The 16,126-nt window shown below is 39.4% G+C and overlaps 1 protein-coding gene across 3 annotated transcripts in view; it reads left to right on the plus strand.

Annotated features, from left to right (window-relative positions):
• Positions 1–16,126, plus strand: part of ARHGAP24 (Rho GTPase activating protein 24) — a 518,143-nt gene that overhangs the window by 286,283 nt on the left and 215,734 nt on the right. Inside the window, exon 1 of one of the 3 annotated variants that reach the window (XM_070047908.1) lies at positions 1,030–1,392. The exons of the other annotated variants lie outside the window; for them this stretch is intronic. The gene's annotated coding sequence lies outside the window, so the exon portion shown is untranslated. Of the gene's footprint in view, positions 1–1,029; positions 1,393–16,126 lie in introns of those variants that run through there. 3 annotated transcript variants of the gene reach the window in all.

A 16,126-nucleotide genomic window follows, 5' to 3' on the forward strand; every position in this document is an offset into this window, starting at 1 on the left:
GGGAGGAGTCCTGGATTGAATTCCAGGCTCCTGATTTCATCCTTGCCCAGCCCTAATTTTTGTAGGAATTTCGAGGACTGACAACAGTGAATAGAAGATCTTTTTCTTTCTCCCCCTTTCTTTCGCTCTGCCTTTCAAATGAAATGAAAATAAATAAGTACATTTTTAAAACACCCTTTTGTATCACAGCCAGTTAAAATGGGACTGAAGGAATCCATGTCTGTTTTCAAGTCTCCATAGAATAACTCAAAGATGGAAACAGGAAGAGTTAAAGACAAAGGAAAAGTATATCTTGTTAATGCAGAGATCCAAAGGGTTACATGGAGCTGTGGTATTTTTACTTTACTCAGTAAAGTTAAAATAAACATTCCTTTTTTATTTTTTCTTCTGAAAAAATTCAGATTTATTGAGTTACATGTTAGCATATTTAATTCAATTTATTTTTAAATTAAATATCATAAGCTTATTTCAATGAGGATACATATGATTTTCATTTCAAATAATAAAAAACAAAAGTTAATTAAACCTTGGACTGACTGAAGTCAAGTCAAATTTAACCGATTCAGCATTGTATTAGTTGAATATTCTGTAAGATGATAAAATACGAGGGTACTTCAAAGCATTCATGAAAAATAGAATTAGAAGATACATTTATTTGCAAAAAATGAAATCCATGTATGATATTGTCATAATACATGTTTTCCATGAAGTTTTTGAAGATTTTTCTGATTTTCATAGGCAGGGATTTAAAAACTTGTTAGCATCCAAATAAACTTATCTTTTAATTCCATTTTCTACAAACCTTTTGGGGTCCCCTCATAGAATGCAACAACTTACTATGTGCTAACGAGCCAGGGCACTAGATAGCACTGTGCATCAAAGTCTGAAAAATACTTTCTGACTGACCACATTATGGGTTTTGGTTTTGTATCCCTTGTTGATAAATGATTCAACCATATGAAATGCCATCTTTTTTTTTTTTTTCTCCAGTAGGATTTTATAGACCGAGGTTAAGAAACTTAGAATTTCCATCTGAGTTTTTCTTTAACTTTAGCATTAAGCATCCCATATAGCTATAGAAATGACAGTCTGTTTCTGCTAGTCAAGTCATCTGCTTCTAAAGAAGAAATATGGGGACAAGGACCAGACAGGCTGTGACACTTACCTTTGGAGCAAGACATGGAGCCAATTAAATCATTACCATATGATGTGCATTGGACTATAACTGCTTTCATAATGAAATGCAGGAAGAACAGAGGCCTTGGAGCCAAGAAGGACAGAGCTTGGCCGAGCTCAAGTCCTTTCCCATTAGCCGTTCTTACAAATTGGATTCAGAGGAGATCTGACTTGCCCCAAGTAGTTCACAAATTGAACAGCCTGCCTTCGTCTCAGGTACGTTTTCTGCTTTGCAATTTGACAGATGCAGGTGGGTTATATTCCGGTTGCTCTCTGAAAAAGTTTTCTTAGCTGTCTGTTTTCAGACATGCGTGAGTCTGCCTAGAGTTTATCAATAATGGAAAACAAAAACATGGAAAACAACAGTAATGAGACCTCTGCAGGCGTTGCACTGCTGACGGGACAAATGAAAACCTGGTGATGAGGAAAATGTTAGTCTCATTATTACAGGAGGGAGGAGTCCTCCCTTTGTGGTGGTGAATAGGCTGTAATTACTTCTGCAAGTAGAGCTTCAGATCCCAGTGCGGGGAGAGCCGCACTTCTTCCTCCTGTGATTCTCTCCTGTTATTCCAGGTTTCAGCAAAGTTGCAGAAATATAAACCCCAGTCTTAGGCGAGCAGCCGGCACACTTGCAGAGCTACTTCTCAGAAGATGTGGTGACTGCTCTGTAGTCTCACTGAGGGCTGAGAATCTGTCAGTCGCTGGGCATGCTCTCCTCTCCCAGGCTCATCTCCCATCAATCACTTGTGTCCATCTGAAAGAGCCCCACTCAGAGCAGGCTGATCTTTACTGGCCTGTTGTTTATAGGATGGAATTCCCCTGTTGGTTCCTCTAAGCTGGAGTTACAAGCAAGATAAAACTGAAAAAAGGATTTAGAAGAAAACTGGTTGGAAATATATAAAAAACCTGAATAGACTGATAAAAGGCTTGAGGGAAGGTATTTTATTTTCAATTAACACAAAACAACTGTACATAGGTATGGGGGTACAAGTGATGTTTCAAAACATGCATACATCGTGTGATGATCAAATCAGGGAAATTGACATATCCATCACCTTAAACATTGATCATTTCTTTGTGGAAAGAACATTAAAAAGTCTTCTGGTGATTTTGAAATACGCAACACATTATTGTTAACCACAGTCACTTTGTGGGGAGAAGGTGACCTTTTTCATTTCAGCACTGTAGATGTTTTCACCTTCCGGATACAGGCTATCCTTTTCCTGGGGAGAGTTTAACCTTCTGTGAACCAATCAGTGTGTTGAAGGTGTTTGCAGAGAGAAGGAAGCCGGAATCCATAGTAACCACTGTATTATGATCAACAGTGTTACTCTGTTTCTTCCCCAAAGTTCCTGTTTATGTCTCCGAGCCTGTATGTTGTCTTTTCAAGAACAAGCCAGTTGGCCTGTGGCCATGGTGGAATTGCACCACTAGTGAGTCTAAATCCATCCCTCCAGCGAACACATCCTTCAGTATTCTGTTGAGTTTAGTTTTCTATCTGAAGCAGCATATGGCTATGGATGAACAGAGAACAGTATTTAAGAAGGGATGATTTGCTCAAAATGGCATCCAAGTACAAAACCGTAACACCCAGAATTAGCAGTATCTTTAACATTTTTTTTTATTCTACTTTATGGAAAACCCCTCAAAAACTACAGTGTGCTCCTGCATTTGCACAATAATATTTGTGTGTTTGAGCATTGTCTCATGTTCAGAAAATCATATGGTAGTTTTTGCTTGAGAATGGGGAGGAAAAGAAAGGCAAAAAGGGGGTCACAAGGAGGATCCAGGAGAGAGAAAATACTTGCCTGGCCTCCAGCCTTCCTGTGTTAGCAGCCTACTCTGTGCCACACTGAATTAACCTAAAGGAACTTACACTGCTATTAACATGACTATGATTTCTAAAAAAGTGACTGTGTTAAGCAATTTGCATATTTTATCTCAATTACTCCTTAAACCAGATATGTGAGATAGATATTACCTCAATTTTTAAAAATTAAGAAAATGAGGGGTCGGCGCCGCGGCTCAATAGGCTGATCCTCCACCTAGCGGCGCCAGCACACCAGGTTCTAGTCCCGGTCAGGGCGCCGGATTCTGTCCCGGTAGCCCCTCTTCCAGGCCAGCTCTCTGCTGTGGCCTGGGAGTGCAATGGAGGATGGCCCAAGTGCTTGGGCCCTGCACCCCATGGGAGACCAGGAGAAGCACCTGGCTCCTGCCATCAGATCAGCGCGGTGCGCTGGCCGCAGTGCGCCAGCCGTGGCGGCCATTGGAGGGTGAGCCAACGGCAAAGGGAAGACCTTTCTCTCTGTCTCTCTCTCTACTATCCACTCTGCTTGTCAAAAAAAAAAAAAAAAAAAAAAAAAAAAAAGGAAAAAAAAGAAAGAAAATGAGGGAGACCAAAAAGTTAAAAGAAAAAAAAGTAACCCCCCCTGCCCCGCCCTGCCAATTGCCTGCCTGCCCAGCCACAAGCTCCTCAACAGCAGGCGCACTAATGCAAGGGCTTATCCTTAGTTTTATTTAAATGCAGAGAGACCGAGAAAGAGACAGACAGACATGCAGACAGAGGGACTCCATATACTGGCTCACTGTCCAAATGCCTGCACCAACCACGGCTGGGTCAAGCCTAAACCAGGAGCCTGGAATCCAGCCTGGATCTCTCACATGGGTGACAGGACTCCAAGTATGTGACCCAACACCTGGTGCCTCCCGGAGTGTGCATTAGCAGGAAGCTGGAATGAGCAGTGGAACTGGGCTGCGACCCAGGCAGTCTGGTATGGAATGCAGATGTCTCAAGCACCATTTAACTGCTGTACCAAATATCCACCCGAATGGATTCTTATGTGCCTAAAAGAAAGAGATTTACTCTCTACCATTGCTTTAATGTAAATGTGAAGAACACATTAAGAGATCTCTTTTTTACTTTTTGAGGAAAAGGGAAACAAGATGACAGTGTATCAGATGGAGTACATATGATTTTTTTTAAAGTTCATGTTTAAAATTTAATGATATAGTAGCTTAAGTCTTCTTTGGGACTACTGTTTTCTTATTAATATCTAAAATAAAACATTCCCAAGAGTATCATTTGTGGTTCTTGCAAACATTACATCAATATTTTGAATATATATCCACTAATAGATTTTTGTATTCTATTTTTGTTTTTGGAGTTAATATTCCAAGTACAATGATTTGATGTCATTATTTAACTCTGAAAAAGTACGTATATTGCAATAGTTTGTGATAAATCATTGACAACCTGCTATGGTAGCCAGACCTTTATTTTCTTATATTAAGCACAAAACTGAATGCAAAAAGCCAGAATGGTATCCTGTTTAATGCTATATGCAAGAATGATTAACTAGGGTGTCTGAGGCGTTCACATAAGTAGCTGTTTCTTGTATTTTCCAGGCGATAAAACCTGTTGGTTTGGCAACTTACAGAAAAGCCATTAGATCCAGTCCAATGCCACAGGTATAACTGTAGCCCCTTGGGCTGGGTGACCAATGACAACAGGCAGGGGATGGTGGGAGAACCAAGAGGAGCCAGAGTCCTCAAGGTGCAAAAATTGTGTCCAGAATTAGGAAAATTGTTAGTCTCATGATATGTCTCTGTATTGGTTAAATTTTTAATTTGAAGAGTGAGCATATTTTAGATACTCCTTTGTTACTTTCCTGAAATATTACCACTGATAGAGTGACACTTTAAGCTTTCAGAAATCTATGATGTCCTTCATAAAGTATCATATAAGCCATCAAACATGTTTAGTTTCTTACCAAGCATAAGGCAGCTAGTCTTCCACACTAAAGGCCTTTGCAAGAGCGGCAATAAACAGGATTGATATTTACATTAACATTGTACATAAAATCCAAAAACCAGCTTCCTACATTTTCCATATCAGTGCACATATCAACTGTATTTTTTTTTTTTTTTTTTGGACAGGCAGAGTTAAACAGTGAGAGAGAGACAGAGAGATAGGTATTCCTTCTGTTGGTTCACCCCCCAAATGGCCGCTATGGCCGGCGTGCTGCGGCCAATGTGCTGTGATGATCCGAAGCCAGTAGCCAGGTGCTTCCGCCTGGTCTCCCATGCGGGTGCGGGGCCCAAGGACTTGGGCCATCCTCCACTGCCTTCCCGGGCCACAGCAGAGAGCTGGCCTGGAAGAGGAGCAACCGGGACAGAATCAGGCGCCCCAACCGGGACTAGAACCTGGGGTGCCGGCACTGCAGGCGGAGGATTAGCCTAGTGAGCTGTGGTGCTGGCCATATCAGTGCACATATCAACTGTATTTTTAATGTTTATGTTCTGTGTCTCCTAAGAAATGTTAAGGTCTATGAGAAAGTAGATTTACAAACTTACAAGTAATAGTAAAACCCAGCATCACTTGTTATGCCAAACGTCAAAGAGTTTACCAACAATACTGAGGGTTTCTGGAGGAACTTACTGACAGTTAAACAGCCAAGCCAAATTTTCATTTCTGTAATGTTTCTTTTGTTTTTCGTACTTCATGCTTAATTTAAATTCCCTATCATAAAGAGATGTGTTGAAGGGACCTGCTTTCCTATCAACTCCAGAGAAAAGGCTCTTGTATGGAAACATTACATTCTTGTTCTTGCCTAATATAATCAATGCAGTAGAAGGGAAGAGATCCTACACAGAATACTTAGGCGATCAATGAAATGCATTCCCAAGCAATAATAATGGGACAGAGTCTGCAGGTTGATTAGTGACCTTTTCATTCTTTGTAGAGATAACCTTTATTGATATCATTAACCAGATGAAACACTGGTTTGATGCAGCTCTTTTAACCACGGAGCTTGGTATTGATTGAGAAGCGAGAGCTGAGATTTTGTTAGTGTCGAGCTGTTTACAGAATCAGGAGGTATATTCCTTCCCCTTTCACCAGCCTCCTTAGTAATTTTTTTTTTTTTTTTTAACCAGCAGTGAACACAGAGGAGAAACCAAGGACATTTTCTTACTTTTGGTCTGTCTTATGAACAAAAGCTATTTGGCTGAGAAAGTACTTTCTGAGTGCTCACAAGGTTGGAGGCCTTTTTATATGAGCAATTTTGGTAAGGCGTATGTAAATCTCCTTTTCTGTTCTAGTCATTATCAATGATCTCTTGTTATATAGCTCCTCATTAGTGTTTTCAATTCAGAAAGCTTAAGCAACTTGTACCAGTGTTTATGTTTAAACAAACCAGTACAGGTATGCCCCCTGCCCTGTGAAAGGCACATTTTATCTTGAGAAAACTAGAGATTTTTGTCTGTTGGCCCAAACACTGATTACCTTTAAAAGGGTTTATCTGTATCTGGCGCCATACAATGGGAATGGAACATTTGTTTAGCCGTTTAAAGTGGGTGACTTGCCAGAGGAATCAACCTTAAGTTTTAATTCTAAGAAGCTAATGTTTATGGGGCAGGGGGCATTGTAATCCATAAGCTGTACTTTGCAAATTTATATTCATTAAATAAAAGTTAAAAAAATACACGAAAAAAAAGAAGCTAATGTTTAAGTGATAGTTAACTCAAATTTAATACACTACACAGTCTAGAAAAAGAGCTTAGTGAATAGTAGCCAAAGCTTAAAACTGTGCTTTTTAACTTAACTTGAGAATCATCCCATTTCTGATGTGTGAATCGGATTGTACTGTGAGTGGAATATGAGAACATGCCTGTGAGTGGAATGATAGCGCTTTTGTTTTCATTGATTTGTGGACTAAGTTTAGAGCATGTAGGACAATCTATGGAGTCAGGATGAATAATTAATTTTTAGTAATTAAGCACAAGGGAAAAAAGGTGAGGAGATTTACTAAAGTATGTATATAAAAATATTTGTGGTGAGGGATAGAAAAAATCTTCAGCATGAAAAGTGTTTATATGTACCCCGACGTCTCCTAGCACAACAGAAATTTAAATAAAAGCTATGATTTTTTTTTATTACCAAGCTTCTGATATATTAAGAAAGAATATAATTAAGTGAAGAAATTACTACTGATTCATAGTTACAGAGGAACAAAAAGTACAAGGTAGCTATGGGAGACAGTGGGGATAGATAGTAAGATGGATAGGAGTGTTTATCATGAAACTGAATAGAAAACTCTGTAATTGTAGGTTTCAAATACAGAGATCAACTGTTCAGATGACAAGCACACTCAGTACACGGCCACGTGCTCTTTCAGCACATAAAAACTCACATGCAGCATTGTTCCTTGGCAATGACAAAGTGCAAGCAAGACAGAAGTAAATTTACCCCAACTTGCATAGAGCTTTTTGTTTGTTTGTTTGTTTGGATTTCTTTTGTTGTTCTAGTGTTTTGCCTTCATGAATTTATTTCTGCCTTTATGAATTATAATGTGAAAAAATTTTAAAATGTTTATCCGTTGCACTTAATCATTGGACCAAAGTTCTTGTAATTCATCATCTGTATTGAGCCTAAATCAACATCAACCAAGTAATGTAAAATCAAAATACTTAAAGCCCTTTGAGAAAGGATATAATAATAATACATGGGCCTCTGAATTCTGAATACCATGATTCAATCATCCTGTTATATTTAGAAGAAGGAAGCTGAGGAGACGGGTGGGGATGGGGAGTCAGAGACAGACACATTCACACCAAAGATAAGGCAAATAGGACTAAGAAAAGTACTGGAAAAAGACTCCAGAGTTGTCTGTTCATACATAGTTGTGTAGGTTGTGATGTAACACATTGAAAGAACTCCTTACTCTTCAGCTGACACAGCTCTTCTAGGTCCTTAACATTTGAACGATTCTTTTTAAGCATGTAGTGCCCAGATGCTTGCCACCCAAAAGATAACCTTTCCACCTGGGAACTTGTTCAAAATTCAAATTCAAGGATCTCCATCCCCCACCCCCTAGCAACAGAATCAGAATCTATATGCTTAGGTAAATTCCCAGGTGATTTTTATGCATATTAAAGACTAATATGGCTCCATCTATTGGCAGAATGCATACTTGTTCTTTGGAAACCAAAGACAATGAACAATGAAACATAAAATGTGAAAAACAGGGAAAAACTCTCCTATGTTGAAAGCATATATAAGAGGGAATTCAAAATTCCCCTCTCATGCTCAGTGCTCCCCACTAGAGAATAAATCACTAGGGCCATGCATTAGTTCTACCCTAAAAACAACAAGCAAAACTGGGCTCGCCTTTCTGCTTCTCAAAGTCAGACAGAAACTTTCTTATAAAATCTAACAGGTATAAACAGTGTGAGGTTGTCCTTACTAGTGTAAGTCTTCAGGTAATAATGATGTCTTAATATTTTGGTTTTGAGTGAAAGTGAATGGAAACATTTTTCTAGACTGTGTTTCTCCCAACTGGCCACTTTTAAGTTCAGCTATGTATTTTTTAGAGGTAAAATATGTTATGGATATGCTGTGATGGCACACATGCACACACACATATATAGCACATGTTCACATGTGAATGTTTCATCGCCGTTATTTGCACACCCTCGAACAACATAGTTTATGAGTTTCCTGTAGAAGAAGAAGAAGCCATGTCTGAATATACCAAAAAGCACTGGAGATTTGAACTGACTCCCAACAGCTACTAATAACAAAACCAACCTTAATACCTGGAAGGGAGAAAGAAGAAAATGACACCTGTTCTTTGGGTCGTAGGTTGCCAAAGGAGGGCAAGTTATTAAAAATGTTAAATTTTTGTAGCATATTTCAGTTAGGGTAGTAGTAAGTACTTCCTTGTTGATGTTAGCAAGTGTCAAATATGATTATAGAGAGAATGAGAGAAGCTCTTCTCAAACTGATCCCAGGTTGCAGGTAAACTCTATTGGGCTCTTTATCTGACAGATGATGTGTGACCTGGGAGACAGGGCACATGTTGTTATGAGGCACCAATACTAACTTTTGTTTATAATTTGGCCCTTGGAAATGGCTGTTGAGGGAAAGATTGGCTCTGAACTTGAAAATCTTGAGACATTCTGAGTGTACAGCCAAAGAAATGTTGCAAGTCCTGAAGAATCACCTTCTCTCTGAGGAAAAGATAAACAGTGTGCTTCCAAGGTGGGAAAGGTGCCACAGAGGTTCACACTCACAGTCCCAGAGAGCATCCACTGTTTAGATGCAGCTGCTTGGTTATCCCTGAGCAAAGTGAAATGAATTGGCATGACAGCTTGCAAACGTGCTGCAGCAAAATAATCACAATACAGGCAAAATAATTAAAAGACAAAGAAAGAAAAGTAAGAACAAATCAGGATACCCTAGTGTATATAAACTAAAAAGAATCTACAGCTGGGTAAAGTGAGACGGCAACCTCAAGTCCTCCCCAAGCACCCGTTGCTATGCATTATGGAAGAACGTTGGGAAACCGTGAATCCAGTGTACTTGAGCTCAAAGACAGAGTGATAAAACCCCAGGGACAAAAGTGCTTCTGCGTTGAAGAGACAAATCCAGCATTGAATACAACCGCGTAGCTGTGGCTGCTAACAAGTAAATTAGAATAAAGAAACACTAAAAGTCACAACCCCAAGATGTGATCCATGCAGCATAGGAGAGGAAAAATGTCTCCTCTGCCTTCCCGGGCCTCCTACTGGGCCTCAGAATTAAACTCACATAAAACAGATTAACATCTTTTAATCTCAGACACTGTAAATTCAACAAAGACACCGGGATTAACAGACCCTACAAAGCACTGATTAACATGATGAGAGACACACTACAGAGCCCAGTTTATGATGAAGGATCAGGGGAGGGTGTCTGTTCAAGGTTAGGCTTTTTATTGCTTGGTGGTCCTGCAGTGATGATGAAAATAGGGTATTTTCACATTTGAAGCAGACATGAATTTATGCAAATTTAGTGATTTATTAAAAAAGACATTCAACAAAACATGATAAAATGAGGAACGCAGGGGCCGGCACCGTGGCTCTTGGTTAATCCTCTGCCTGCAGCGCCAGCATCCCATATGGACGCCGGGTTCTAGTCCTGGTTGGGGCACTGGGTTCTAGTCCTGGCGGCTCCCCTTCCATTCTAGCTCTCTGCTGTGGCCCAAGTGCTTGGGCCCTGCACCCGTATGGGAGACCAGGAGGAAGTACCAGGCTCCTGGCTTCGGATTGGTGCAGCGCCGACCATAGTGGCCATTTGGGGAAGGAATCAACAGAAGGAAGACCTTTCTCTTTCTCTCTCTCTAGCTCACTGTCTAACTCTGTCAAAATTAAAAAAAAAAAAATGAGGAATGAGGTAGGGGGTCAGTTTATGTATGGTTATTTCCTGGCAGCATTGCCCACATTGATCAGGTCAGTGTCACTGATGTGATTTAACCTTTCACTCAACTCTTTAACTAAACCTTTGTTAGGAACTCGTTTTTCCTACACATCTTGACTACCAGTAAGATATCATTGCTCTTATTCTTCTTAGCTACCCGATACATTGTACAGATGCATCCAAGGATTTAAGAATGGAGGGCAGAGACTTTCTTTTTGATGGAGAAAAAGGACACATCTATTATCTCGCTTGCTTGTTTGTCTTTTAGATAGTGTTTTCTTTGCCAAAAACACACTTTTAGTATATATATATATTTATGTATGCATAAGTATACAAATATGTGGACAGATATAACTAGACAGATAATCTGGATGGATGCACAGCAAACTGTTGCTAGTGGTTAATTTTTAAAAATAGTATTGGTGTGAGGCCAAAGTTGCAGCACAGGGGGTAAAGCAGCCGCCTATGACGCTGGCAAACAATATGGGCACCAGTTTGTGTCCCGGCTGCTCCCTGCTAGTGGCCTGGAAAAAGCAGCAGAAGATGGCCCAAGTGCTTGGTTTGCTGCCACCTATGTGGGAGACCCAAAAGAAGTTCTGGGCTCTTGGCTTCAGATTGGCCCAGATCCAGCCATTGCAGCCAGTTAGGGAGTGGACCAGTGGATGGGAGATCTCTCTATCTCTGTCTCTCCCACTCTCTGTTATTCTGACTTTCAAAATAAATAAATAAATCTTTTTAAAAAGAGTATTGGTGTAGATTGAGAGGGTAGGAAAGTCAAACTCTTACGTTATAATCCTATGGACTTACTGTATATCACTTTTGTATTTTAAAAGACATCAATATAATATGAGGAAAAAGTGCAGCTTCCTTGTATTTGCTGAAATCGAAGATTGGGGTCAATCCAATATTCCTGTATTGATGGACGGTTTGTTTTCATTATTTTGAGAAATATGCCCATGTGTCTAGGAACTTGTCAAAAATTTTAGTCCAGGGAGGTGCTTCCGTTTTCATTTCCAACATTCTGTCTCTTAAATGTGGATCCCCTATTTCACTGTGAAAAATGACAGTGTGGGGAGCAACTTAACAATTCTGGGAGGAACCTTTCTTTATACAAACTCAGGAAGTTTGAGCCTCAGTGTGTTTGGGGAGCCAAATGTGAATATTTAAACATTATTAAGCACAATATGATTTGGCATTCTATTCCTGATACTACTTTTCCCCATAGAAAATGAAATAAAATGAATACATTTTATTCCTGATACTTTTTTCCCCACACCAAAAAAAATGAAATGCCTACTTATTCTTCATATTTGTATTATTGGAAGTCTTAAAAAACCATTGTTTTTCTTATCATTAAAATTGTTTCATCAGTAACTGAATGTTTTAATTTCCGTGTGATACAACAGATATCCCCCAATCCTAAAAAATTAAGTAAACTTTAAGGAAATTTAAAACATATGGGAGATAATTATCTCAGCAAATAGTTGAATTTCACATCTGAAAGAACCTTCAGGGTAATCTTACTAAACCCCCTTCTTTATACAGGAGAAAACTAAGCCCCAGTGAAGTGAAATGTTTTGTTCAAGGTCACACAGCCAGTTGCTGACAGAATCAAGGTTGAGGACATAATTAATTTTGGCTGATATCGCCTGTCTGTACCTGGGAATGTTTGCTTCCCATGCTGTGTTCTTTGTCTCACCTTGTAAAGGAAGCTTGCCATGCAAGGAAGTGTCCTCACCTCAAACAAGAATTCAGGAATGGGCAGGAGAATGGGTTAAGATTTGAATGAGTTTGGTGTCTATTAATATTGACTCCGTCGTAGTTAATACACTGAAAAAATAAAGCCTGTGCTTATTTTTTTAAAGATTTTTCTTTATTTGAGAGGTAGAATTACAGAGAGGTGGAGGGGAGAGAGAGAGCGGGAGAGACAGAGAGAAAGGTCTGCCCTCTGGTTCACTCTGCAAATGGCTACAATGGTAGGAGCTAGGCTGATTTGAAGCCAGAAGCTAGGAGCTTCTTCCGGGTCCCCAACATGGCTGCAGAGGCCCAAGCACTTGGACAATCTTCTACTGCTTTTCTAGGCCATAAGCAGAGAGTTGAGTTGGAAGAGGAGCAGCCAGGAGCCCACCACACCACAGCACCACCCCCTCTGCTTATTTTTAAACACTCAAAATAACTTGAGGGCACACACCTATAACCATGGTCTTTATGTTTTATGGCCAAAATGTCTATACTAACACATTATTTCTTTGGGAAACTAGAAAGTGTGTATCTGTGTGTCAGTCAGAATCCTCCTGGGAAACAGGACCAATAGGATATATAGAGAGAGGTGTAGAATGAAATTGACTATGAGGAATGAGCTCACATCATCATAGAGGCTAACAAATCCCAGACTCTGCTGTCTGCAAGCTAGAGACCTAGAAAAACCAATGGTGTTCTGACCCACATTCCAAAGCCAAGAGCTAATGGTCTACGTCCAGTCTGAGTCTGAGGGCCAAGAACCAGGATTTCTAGTGTGTGAGAGCAGGAGGAGGTAGATGTCTTAGTTCAAGCAGGCAGAGTACGTTTGTCCTTCCTCCATATTTTGTTCTATGCATGTCCTCACTGGATTGGTTGATGCCCACTGCACTGGGGAAGGCTGTCTTCTTAATCAGTCCATTCCTTCAGATGCTAATCTTTTATGGAAACATTGTCACAGACATAACCAGAAATCTGAGGGTACCTCAAAATGTTTGTGGAAAGTGGAATTAAAGACAAGTTTATTTTCGTACATATAAAAATGTTGAAATCTTTACACAGGAGGCTCTTCAAAAAATTTATAAAAATGCATATCATGAAAACTATGCATGGATTTTGATCTTTTTACTGAAATAAATGTACCTTTCAATTTCATATTCCACAGACCTTTAGAAGTAACTCCATACTATTCTATTAGTTATCTGAGCATCCGTTAGCCCAGTCTAGTTGACACATAAATTAACCAGCACAACCTGTAATCTGTGACTCTAATAATGAAGAAGAATCATTACTTTTCATTATTCTGTATCATTATTAATAAAATAAATTATAGGACTGAAGTATGTGAATTAGTATCACAGATAGTTCTGTTGCTTTAGTTTTTGATATTGAGTATTTACCTCCTTGCCCAAATTATTTTAAGAATTCGTGATTTGGAGGGCCTGGTACTATGGCACAGGGCATCAAGCCACTGCTTGGGGTGCCCACATCCCGTATGGGAGTGGTTGGTTTGAGTTCCAGCTTCCAATACAGCTTCCAGCTTATGTGACCATGGGAGGAACAGATGATGGCATAAGAGCTTGGGCCCCTGCCACCCACGTGAGAGACCCAGATGGAATTCCTGGTTCATGGATTTGGCCCTGGCTGTTGTGGGAATTTGGGGAGTAAGTAAACCTGTAAATTGAAGTCTCTCTCTCCCTCTCTTTCTCTCTCTTCCTTTCAAACGGTTTAAAAAAATAATTCTTGGTTGTTGTTTTATCTCACTTTAGGAGCTACTTACTCCAAATCCTAAGGTTTCATTCTTGATATTATCATTGTCTGGAAGTCAGTATTAATGCCTACTTCTTGGAGAGGGTGATGCATGTGCAAATCTGCCTGCAACAGTCCTGGCTTCTATCTTCAGTTCCATTGTAATTAAAAATAATGAAGAAAAATAGAGAAGAAATTATCCTATTCCAACTTTAAGCAAATACCAACAGATTCTCCCATTCAAACTGTGTCTGCCTCTTTCTGTTTTCAGTGTCTTAGAGTTTTACCTCTTCCCTTCTTGGGTTTCATTGAAACTGAGTTACCCTTCAAACTCCATGTAACTCAAAACTTAATATTTGACTTGATTGAACTAGGGTACCTGCCAAGTCCACTTTCATTCTGGTTCCCACTGGCTGTCCTAACAGAGTGTGTGAATAAGTCTTCCAGGCTTAAAATAATTAGATTACCCAGAAGAATCTGGCGAAGGATTTGTGCTTTTCAGGGTAGTTAAACATGTAGTTCCATAGAAACTATGCAAATACAATTGCTTGTGTGTTGAATCTCAAATCTGAACTTACTGTTGCCGAGGAGACATAAACAGTTCTGACCACAGACTCTCTTAAGATTTTGCCAAATTGTATTACAAACAATGCCTTCAAGTCTTTTCACTTAGTGTCCAAAATTTAGATTTCCCTCAATCAGAAAGGCAATGTAGTGTAAAGAATATGGGCTTTGTAGCCAGGAGAACAGGAGTTCAAATTTTGTCACTCCTTCAATTTGTGTGCCTCAGTTTCCTTATCTGCAAACAGAGGTTATGAAAAATGCCTTTTCTATAATGTGGATTTATTAAACTCTAGTTTCACTCAGTTCTCATACTGGATCCATTTTTCTGTAATAAATTTATAGAGTTTTTGGAAGTAAGTTTGCAAATTTTAGATCTCTCTCCTTCCTAATTCATTTCAGACTATTACAATATCTTACTTGTTTATAGGGAAAAAAAGGCTTTAGTTGGACCACCTGTTCTCAAATTCTTCCCCCATACTGCATTCTAAAAAAAAAGAAGAAAAAGAAAGAAAAGAAAATCCCTGTTTAAAATCCTTCAGTGGCTATACATTGCCTTCAGAATAAAAAGATAACCCATGAGTGTGTTTTTCCCTATCTTTCCTTCTCATGTTTTATCTATTCATGATTATCTTTCAGCTTACATTTCAGCTCAATGGAACTACTTATAAGAACCCAAGTGTGTCCTACTTCCTGCTGGGATGTTAATGCTTTCCTTTTTCTCCTGATTTCACAATGTGTGATGGTTTCATTTTATCAAGGATGCCTTCTTTGATTCCTTCCAGTCCTGCTTCCATGCACTTTGATGCTGTCCTGTAACTCAGAGATCCACTCTCCCCCAGGTAGTCAAGACACCTTTCTCACCTCTGAAAGGTTATATTTCTGAGGAAGGACTTTGTCATTGCCTCTGCACCAAGCATTTAACATTTTATGTGGGCACAGTTAGTACAGGCTTCTGTAAGTTCAGAGAAGGAAGGAGAATATAGACTTCCTGGAGTCTATATTCAAATAGTCATCCATGAGGCCAGAAGGAATAATTACACAAATTTCAAAACCTTGCACAAGGCCTTTGTCCATAAGAGAAATCAACAAATATTTATAGCTTTGATTCATGGACCAATTAAATGTCATTTATATACTTAGATTAATATATATGGGAATTTCAAAAAGTTGTTAGAAAATGAAATTAAAAGATAAACTTACTTTGGTCAAAAAAATTCTTGACATCCACAAATAGCAAGGCCTTTAAAAAGTTCATGAAAATGCATATTATGGAAAAAAAAAAAAGCCTGTGCATGGATCCCAAACATCTTTTGCACCAAAATGAACGTCTTTTAATTCCATTTTCCACAAACTTTCTGAAGTACTCTCATGGTTAATATTTCAGGAAAAGAGCACGCCTTTGTTTGGACTGTAGTAGAAGTTGTTTGCCTCTGAGTGGTCCCACTGCTGGGTAAGAAACTTCCTTCCCCTGGCTGTTCTGGGAAGAGGGCTGTGGTGGTCATTTTTCTTCTGACAAAGAATTGCCCTCTCTCTGTCTTGCCATCTCACAATCACCCTTCCGATGTGGCTGGACCCGAAGTGTTTTGAGCAGATCACGCTATTCCACAGTGTGTCGGGGCCCTGGGACCCACAGAGGCTGACTCACTAGAACAGTAATTAGGA

The sequence above is a fragment of the Oryctolagus cuniculus genome, chromosome 8, assembly GCF_964237555.1.
Source record: "Oryctolagus cuniculus chromosome 8, mOryCun1.1, whole genome shotgun sequence".
NCBI classification, from domain to species: Eukaryota; Metazoa; Chordata; class Mammalia; order Lagomorpha; family Leporidae; genus Oryctolagus; species Oryctolagus cuniculus.